Genomic DNA, 9411 nt, shown 5'->3' with positions numbered 1-9411 from the left:
CTGTGTTTGTTTGGTGCTAATATTTTAATTAAAAATGTTAATTTTACCCCCGGCAAAAGTGATTTGCATACCACTAAACAAGCTTCTATGGAGTGTGTTTCTGCTGTTTAGTTTGCGGTCTCTCAGGATGAACTCACCACCACAGTGTTGTCAAAGCTTTTTTCTACTGAAGTATAAAGAGAAAAGAAGGGAAGTGGCCCCAAAAGGCAGCGGCGAGAAGAAAAGGATGTAAAAGAACGCTCATGGACTTAGTCATGAAAATGAGGTTTTGCACTGTAGCCCCAAAACTGATTTAGTCTGTTATTGTGGAAGAAGTGTCCTGATAAAATAATGCTACTGTCTAATATTTTTACAGTTGAGTAACTGAGGAGAGAAATTTTAACAAGGCTTTGGATTTATGATAATTTTGTAATATTATTGATGAGAACATTAGCCTTTTGTGATGGTTTATGTTTATAGGCAATAAAAATATAATATAGTGTAAAGTAAGGTAAAATAGTATTTTGCAAAGCAGGGAGGTGAGATTTATGCCGGAGTGTGGTGACAGATTAATCTGGGCGTCATAAAGAGGAAAGTACCACCATATCCCCCCCCCCTTTTTTTTTTTTTTTTTTTTTTTATATGGATGTACAACATGGTGTTCCGCTGAAGGCCGGCCCGCTGGGACCTCCAGCAAACCCAAGGGGAACTCTCTCCTCGATTGAAACGATGCAATTTACTGTCTCAAACGCTGGCACTTCATCATTCAGAGGACTTTAACCCCATGAATGTCAAACACAGGGCATGCTGGGAAGGAGATGGAATACCGTGCATTACCATAACAACTAGAAACAAATGACAAGCACTCTACAGGGTGAGATATAATACAATGTAATCACCTAATAATGTCTGGATTTGTCAGTGTGGCACTGATCGTGTTACTTTGGGAAAGAGAAAAATGGAGCAGTGTGTTGGATTTATTGTAGTGTTTATTAGCAGAAATTGATTTTAGCATTCACAATCAATCGTTCTTTAATCCTGCAACAGCATGGGCTTGGAATGAGTCCTTCATATCTACATGGGAGTGCAGCTCCTCGTGGAGGCCGACATGTTGCACTGCCATGTTGATGTGGTATCTCAAAAGAGACGTACTCGCTGCCTGTTGTAGAAGACGCAAAACCACAAAAGGAGCCAAATTTGTGACTTGCAATGGTGTAATGCAATTTGCAACCTCACCACTAGGTTACAGTAAATCCTGCACATTGTAGCTTTAGGTTCTAGGCCAATAGCTTCCACTTGATGCAAGGCAGCGCACAGCACAAGTTCACAGCCTGTTCAAGTTCAATCTGTTTAATTATTCCATTAGCTGTAAAGTTCATAAAGTGACAAAATAAAATGTCCATCGATGCCCAGAGCTCAAGATGACGCTTTCAAATGTCTTGTTTTGTCCAGAAATTTTACTTTACTGCAAATTAGGAGTAAAGCAACTAGTAAAATATGACAGAAAATATTCACATTTAAGAAGCTGGAAAAAAAAAATCTGCATATTAAAAAAGACTCAAAGCAATTGATTAGTTTTAAAAAATAGTTGTCAAATAAACAGTCCATTAATGATTGATTAATATGGCGTTGCCGCTCTAGTCTAAAGTCAACGTAAAAAAGCATTTTTTGTGTTTTTATTTACACAACGTGATGTTGAGATATCCCTGCACTGGCGGATTCACAATATACATAACACTGTGCACAGCGGAGCTTCTTAGCACATCATACTAGCATAAAACTGAATTTAAAACAATTAACTGCAAAAGTCGAAACAAAGGGGGGGAAAAGCAATTCATTTCACTTTATGCAGTGCCAAATAATAACCCGTCACTCCAAGGGGCTTCACATGGAAGCTTTCAGACTTTTTTCAAGGAAGAAAACACAAGCAGACCAGACTCAGAGGGGTGGCCAACTGCTTAGCGACTCTGATAGCGTGGAGCTCATCGAACAACATCACCTCAAACAGAGAAGTTAAAACTTTAATAACTCATTTGCATCATATTTTTTTTTATGATTGTTTTTGTCCTCTGGGTTGGCAGTCGCAGAGCACAAAAAAACAGGTGCAGTGGTCAAGCAGGGGTGGATCCAGGATGTTTGGGGTGGGGGGGGGGGAGCTGATTCATTGTAATTAGCTGAGCGGATTCTGCTCATTCATGGAATGAAAGTGTAATATTATCACTGATATAAAAAAAAAAGCTAAAAACAGTTATACTAGTAGTAAGTAAGTATTTCCATCATGAATACTAACATGAAAAAGTCAAATTTGCAAAGTAAAATATTCATTTTTATTGTAAACCACATTACATATTCACCAGTGAGGACCCCCCACCTGCTGTCAGGTGGTTGGAAGAGGTGGTGTTTTGGAATGAAGAGCTCATATGTGTCACCTCGGGGGGGTGACTACTGCTCCTGTAAATTAGCAACAGTTTGTATTCAGATCTCTTTCCAAGTGCAGCAGCAGCATCTCAAAGGGAGTGACAGGTGACTAGTTCTTTTTTAAGATCGTCACAGTGGTTCCACGCGTTGATATGGCCCATGTGTTTCTTTGGATGCCCTTCCTGACACAGCTCCAGACGCACAACAGGAATAGGTCGGCTTTGAACTGGTAACCTTGTTGTTGGGACACAAACATGGTGGCACCCATGTTGCATTGAATGTACTGACAGATGTCACCGTGATTAGTGAAATTCATGTTCAGCCCAGTTAGGTGCGTTAGACCGTGCATCATTTACTGTCAAGATAAGGCCCCCTACTTGAATTTCCGTGACCACTCTGGGTTATCGGGCTGCACGATCTTAACTCAGAAGGTCAGACAGTCTAGATTGTGTTCGCTCTTCCAATACTTGTCCTAGTTAGATGGATCATGTGGAGAAGCTCCCTCCCTTCACCTCAGAGACAAAGCTGTGCTTCAGGCAGTCAGCAGCATTAAAGTTTCACAGTACAGCTGTATAGCTGCTGCTGGCCCGCCAGACATACCAACTGCACACTGGGAAGGTATTAGTTTGTGCTTTTTATTAATTCATTGCATCGAACAGAACTTCCAACTTGGAGAACCGACAGCTTTGTAATGTTTCTTTTCATCCCTCTCTTCTCCACACATCTGAAACCGACTCAGTATTTTGTGTCGAGCATCAAGGGGTGTTTAATTATGGAGCAGTAGGCCACATAGGTCTGCTTTTAATTGTGTGTGTGTGTGTGTGCGCGCGTTTGCCTGCAGCCCTGTAGGTCGCAGGCATACTCTAAATGAGAACTCCTACAGGCTCCCTCAATGCAGCCACCGAGCCAGGCGCAGTTTGATTAATATTTTCTTAATTATCACTATTTAATTCAGCAAAAGCACAGTCTTCAACGCGAGCGTGGCCTTTTGTCTGCGATGCTGAATATCCGGGCTCATTAAGGCCGCACAGAGATCCTGTATATGGTAAATAAGAGGCTGCAGCAGCCCCGGGGAGAGCTGGCACCGCACTGAAGGACATCTTCTAAAAGACTGATGTTTCTGTGCGCAAGACCGCAGAGCCGGATCCCTCGCCTCTGGCGTCGTCAGGCCCGTTTCCTTTTATGAGGCTCAAACTGAGACGAGAGCACGGGCAGATGAGCGCTGCGCACTCGTCATGCCGTCACGCTGCCTTCTTTGTGCAGTCGACTTGTGATTGAAACAACATAAGAAAGCAGAAGAGGGCCCATCTCCTCTTGGGTTCTGGCTGCAGTCAGTCCATCTGCAGACAGAAAGACGTGTGAAGAAGTTTATAAAAGATCTTTGTGTACATGCAACAGAATGTAACGCTTTGAAGAGTTCCACTTCTGTCATGTGAGAAGCCAAAAACATTCCGTAGAAGCCTGTAGATGAAAGCACCTTACATCCCGTTGGATGCTGCATGAATCCTGTTTGCACAAAGGTGCACTTATTCTACTTTGTTACTCCTGTATTAATCCAGTCTGATACTAAAAAGTAAGTTCTTTCAGCTTCTCCTTTTTTCACTCCAATATGGATCTGAGTGTTGATTTGGCACACGTTTTATCTCACATGCCGGTGTCGCAGACCAAATGTTCCGCCCATAAAAATCGGTTGGCCTTTTGCATCTGCGCATGCGTCATTTCAGACCACAGCAGCACATCTGAGACGGAGTCTCTTCACCCAAAGCAATCAAATGGATTAATGGGATTATTAACCATCAGATGATGAAGATAAAAATCTTTATTTTAAAGTCAGTTTTAAGCAGAAATGAGGCCGTTTTAAGCAAAAATTCAACAAAATTCTGTGACGCTTTGAAATGACCGACGCGCAGTGAACGCATCAGCTAGGAGCTCGTTTAGCTGCAGCGCTCTGAACGCTTCCGCCACATTTTCTGATGAAATAATGCTGAATTTATGTGGAAATGATTGTTGCATAACAGCTTCAGATAGATGATGACTGGTGTGCAGTTTGAAGCAGGAAAAAGGTATTAATGCGTGAACCGCGTCATCAGGGGGACCAATTTTTAGGGGGACCATGCGTTCATCGACACCAGGGGCTTGAAGAAAATACCAAGTTATGCATAATTAGGAGCGCGGCCAATTTGTGTGACTGCTACTGTCCAGGCCTAGCAGCCGCTAGCTTATCTCTAAGAATTTTACTAAAAATATGAGATAATATGACTTTTTGTGTGGGTTTTTGTATGAATGGATGATCTAAAAAGCCTGTGCTGCAGTGTATTTGGTGACTAAAAGTCCAGATTGAAAAGATGCTCCTACTGACTTGGCTAGTGGGGAATTACACTTTGGTTGACCTGGTACATCCTTGGTCTCAAGTATGAGCCATTTGGGTTTCATAAAACGGTCTAATCTTTTAGTCTATTAAACTTACTTAGTCAACTGGTTAGTTGCTGTTAGGTTCTTTTCTGTGGTGAGTGATCTCAAAAAAGATTGGACAGGAAAGAGACTTCAAAGTTTAGATGTTGTATTGAAAAGTTCAAACCCTGATACTGAGAGTCATCTAACAGTGCTGGGGTCTTGGACCAGATCACATGCTACACTTGGAACAAAGAGCCCAGGTTTCCTGTCTACGCTAACTTTTGTTCCTCCACCCAGCCGCATGTGGGTGGCTCTTAGACTGTCATGAATCAGCGTCTATGTGATTAGCTGCAAAAGTGAAGTAGGCGGTTGTAGGCGGGTGTCTACTTATGTTGTGTTCAGGGTTGTTATGTAAAAATTTTATAGTGTGTCTGCGTGTCATGCAATAATCAGAGTGTTCCATCATGCTGATTCTTTTCCAAATAGATGTGAATACTTTGGTTTATTAATTAACCATCGATAAAAAAAGATCTCTTGGTTTTATCAATTAGACAGCTGGAAAAAGATCAGATAGTTTAACCAAATACAAGGACAGTTTGTGCATCAGCCATTTTGAAAAGCAGTTAGGTTAAGATCAGATAGTTACTAGGACATTTTGGATGTGCATCAGCCATTTTGTGTTATGCATCATGGAACACTCTTACATTACTCAACAATATAATGTTTTACATCGACGGCTAAACTTGTAGATTAGCCGATTTATGTTAGGCAATGATTTTCACAGGCATAATGACCTTGCGAGCGCAGTTCCCAAGAAATGCCTCCAGAGAGTGACAGTTTTGTTTACTTCCAGGTTGGTCATTGTCATGAACTATCCAACCTTTGTTTTGTTAACTGGCTTTATTGACATTTATGGACAAATACGAACTGCAGAAGAATGTGTTTATCAAGCCTTTTAGTGCACACAACGCGAATCAGCCTAACAGTGACGCCTGGTGGCTAATTTGAGAACTGTCACAAACACATCATGACAGTCGTCGTCTGCTGCAACCATGGCCAAAATCGGAGGAAGCTCTCCTTTTGGAGGAATATGAGTGACATAGGGGTGCTCTTGAGTGTTCCATCAAGGGGTGGTACATGATAGCTGCTGTTTTTTGAGACACTGAAGTTTTGTCGACTAAAATAAGATTAGCCTCCTCTGCACCAGGCTAAAAACTTTAGTCAGGCAATGCAAAACAACGACTAACGTAAAAAAAAAAAAAAAAAAAAAAAAAAAAAAAGCCAAGTAAGCAACTTTAGCTGGCTAAACAAGATTAGATTTGCTTCATGAAACCAGGCCCTGTTGTTTGAACCCTGCTCTGGCCATAAAAATATGCCACCGGGTCACATTTAATATTATTTAATTTGTATGTTATCACCAGCTTTGGAAGTCTTGAAGCCAATTTTTTGATGCCTTGGCTTCAAAGAATAAGCCAAGCCGTGTTCAAGACTGCTCGTTTTTACCTTTTTCCCCACTGTTTACATTCCAGCAAAATATTAAAGTGCCCATCACATTAACGCTATGGATACGATGATCTTTGCGTGCAGTGTTTGAATGCATTGTTTTCTCGTCACCACAGTACTACGCAAACACACATAGACACACATGGAAACATCTTTCAAAACAGCCTTGCCGCCACCCAAGCATTATTATATTCCTTTGTCCTGGTAACATATTAATGCAACCCAGTCTCACGGCAGTTCATGGTGGCATTACTAAAAGTACTTAAATCTATGGGTTTGTGATGGGTGCACTTCGTGACAGGGGCACAGACGGGGGCACGAAATATGGGGTGACGGGGGTTATGGTTAGGTTTAGGGGAGGGGACAGACTCACGCTATGGTTATGGTTAGAGTTAACAGAAGGAGGAGGATTACAAGTAGCAAAATGACAAAACCGTGTCAGGAAAATGCGGGTGCTTTTCGTGACGGGGGCACGAAGAAAACGTGAAACTGTGCTGTATTAATGCCTGTGACCCCAACACATTGCATCACAAAAGTACACTAAAGAGTATATAAGGCCACGTCCAACTCACTTGGCTGTGGCTTGAAATTATGCACGAGTCTAACTGAACAGGCCACAGCAAATAGGATAGTCTTTGAATAATACTCGGCCCCGGTCTTGGCTATTGTATCCTTGGCCTTAAGTTGTTGTGACTTTGGCCTTGGCATCAGAGACCCAGGACTCAGACTCAGCCTTGGCCTCGGAGGAGGTGAACTCGTCAACACTGATTAATACCATTAGCAGGAATAACCAGCTAGGTAATTTTAGCTACACTGATACTGTCGTGGTTATTGAGGCAATGTGCCAGTCATCATTTTTATATACAACGGCACCCACGCTGAATATGATAAGACCCACTGCCCAGGCCGCAAAAAATATGCATTACTCAAATGCATGAACACAGGTTACGTAGTTTGCTGGCCTTAACTAGCTTGGTAACTACAAGATAGTTGTGTGTGTTCAGGCATCATATAAATATAAATAATAAATTTATGCAGTAATGCCCATTCCGTAAATTTCAATGTGAGAAAACATCATTTAGGCACAGTGAGCAAAACACAGATGTTACTTGGAGAAATCAATTCAGAACAGAAAAGTTTATATATACGAGGTCTGTGAGAAAAGTATCCGACCTTTTTATTTTTTTCAAAAACCATATGGATTTGAATCACGTGTGATTGCATCAGCCAAGCTTGAACCTTCGTGCGCATGCGTGAGTTTTTTCAGGCCTGTCGGTTGCGTCATTCGCGTGTGAGCAGGCTTTGAGTGAGGAGTGGTCCACCCCCTCATCGCATTTTCATTGTCAGGAAATGGCGGAATGATTTTGGGATTTTTTTCCATCAGAATTTTTTCAGAAACTCTTAGAGACTGGCAGCTGGAAACCATTAGAAAAATTCAGAGGTGTCAAGTAACGAAGTACAAATACTTCGTTACTGTACTTAACTACACTTTTTAGGTATCTATACTTTACTCCATTACTTATTTTTCTGCCTACTTCCGACTTCTACTTATTACATTTTCACACAAGTATCTGTACTTTCTATTCCTTACATTTTTAAAAAAAACAGCCTCGTTACTCTTGGCTTCAGCGCCGGTGGATGTGCGCTGACGCCTCAGCGCACATCCACCGGAAGCTCGAGGTGCCAGCGCACATCCACCGGCGCGGCTTTACTGAGGTGCCAGCGCGGATTTATCTGAACATGGGTCCGAAGAAGGCACTGACGGCGGAGGAGGGAGACGATATCAAGAAGTCCCTGGACTTTTTGTCTGACGAAATCTCTGTTGTTAAAATGCAGCAGAAATCCATTATGGAGCTGGTGGAAGAAGTGAAGGCTCTCCGGATCCAGAATGCCGAGAAAGACCGGCGTCTGGTGCACCTGGAGAACCGTGTTGCAGAGTTGGAACAGTACACAAGGATGAACGACGTTATTATTACAGGAATTCATATTAAACCTCGATCCTACGCACGGGCGGTGTCAGAAGACAGCGGAGGGGAGGCCAGTGAGCAGGAGGCCAACTCAGTGGAACAACAGGTGGCTGACTTCCTGCAATCTAAAGGTATTCAAATAGCCTGTAATAACATTGAAGCGTGCCACCCCCTGCCCAGGAGGGAGGATGGAGACAAACGAGCAGTTATAATGAGGTTTGTCAACAGAAAACATAAAATGGCATTGTTAAAACAGGGATGGAAACTCAAAGGAACAAACGTATTCATCAATGAACATCTGACCAAAAGAAACGCAGACATCGCCAGGAAAGCTCATCTCTTAAAAAAGCAGGGAAAAATTCAACAGACATGGACATCCAACTGCAAAACATTCATCAAACTGAATGGAACACCAGAACAAGCGAAGGTTATGGTAATCAGGAACATCGAGGATCTGGACAAATACGACCAATAAGGTATGAGGACACAAACACATCACAACACCATGACACAGACCAGAGGAACCTATTCATCTACTACATCATCTACATCTGGAGACAAGAAGGATATAACTCACAGGATTGCTGATCATGGAAAACTAGAACTGAGAACATTTAAATACACAGACCACAATGTACTGGACTTGGAGCACGATATAGACCCGGACAATAATTTCTTCTCAAATATTAATGACAGTTGTTGCTATTATACAGATGAACAGTTTAATCGGATCATTAAAACGGATAACAAATTATCAATAATCCATTTCAACAGCAGAAGTCTGTATGCAAACTTTAACAACATTAAAGAATATTTAAGTCAATTAAAAAAAAAAAATTAACATAATTGCTATATCAGAAACATGGATCAATGAAGATAAAGGAATGGATTTTGAACCAGTCGAAGCAGTGGTTTGCAGATTGAAGCAATGCTTCAACCTATTGTTTCGTTTATTCTTTCTTTCTTTCGCTTAATTTTCCCCCGCTAAAACCCTAAAGAGCATACTTCTGTGAGTATTATTTACCTTTTCTATGTTAAACCGACCTGTTATGGTCTTCTGAAACAGTTGATAGATGTATTTTATAACTTAAAAATGGGAGTGACGCTAACACGTTAGCATGTCTATGGCATTTTCAATGTTAAAAGTTAG

The sequence above is a fragment of the Thalassophryne amazonica genome, chromosome 8 (assembly GCF_902500255.1).
Source record: "Thalassophryne amazonica chromosome 8, fThaAma1.1, whole genome shotgun sequence".
In the NCBI taxonomy this organism is placed as follows: domain Eukaryota; kingdom Metazoa; phylum Chordata; class Actinopteri; order Batrachoidiformes; family Batrachoididae; genus Thalassophryne; species Thalassophryne amazonica.
The sequence above is the reverse complement of the archived record's forward strand: the minus strand, read 5'-3'. Positions refer to the sequence as shown.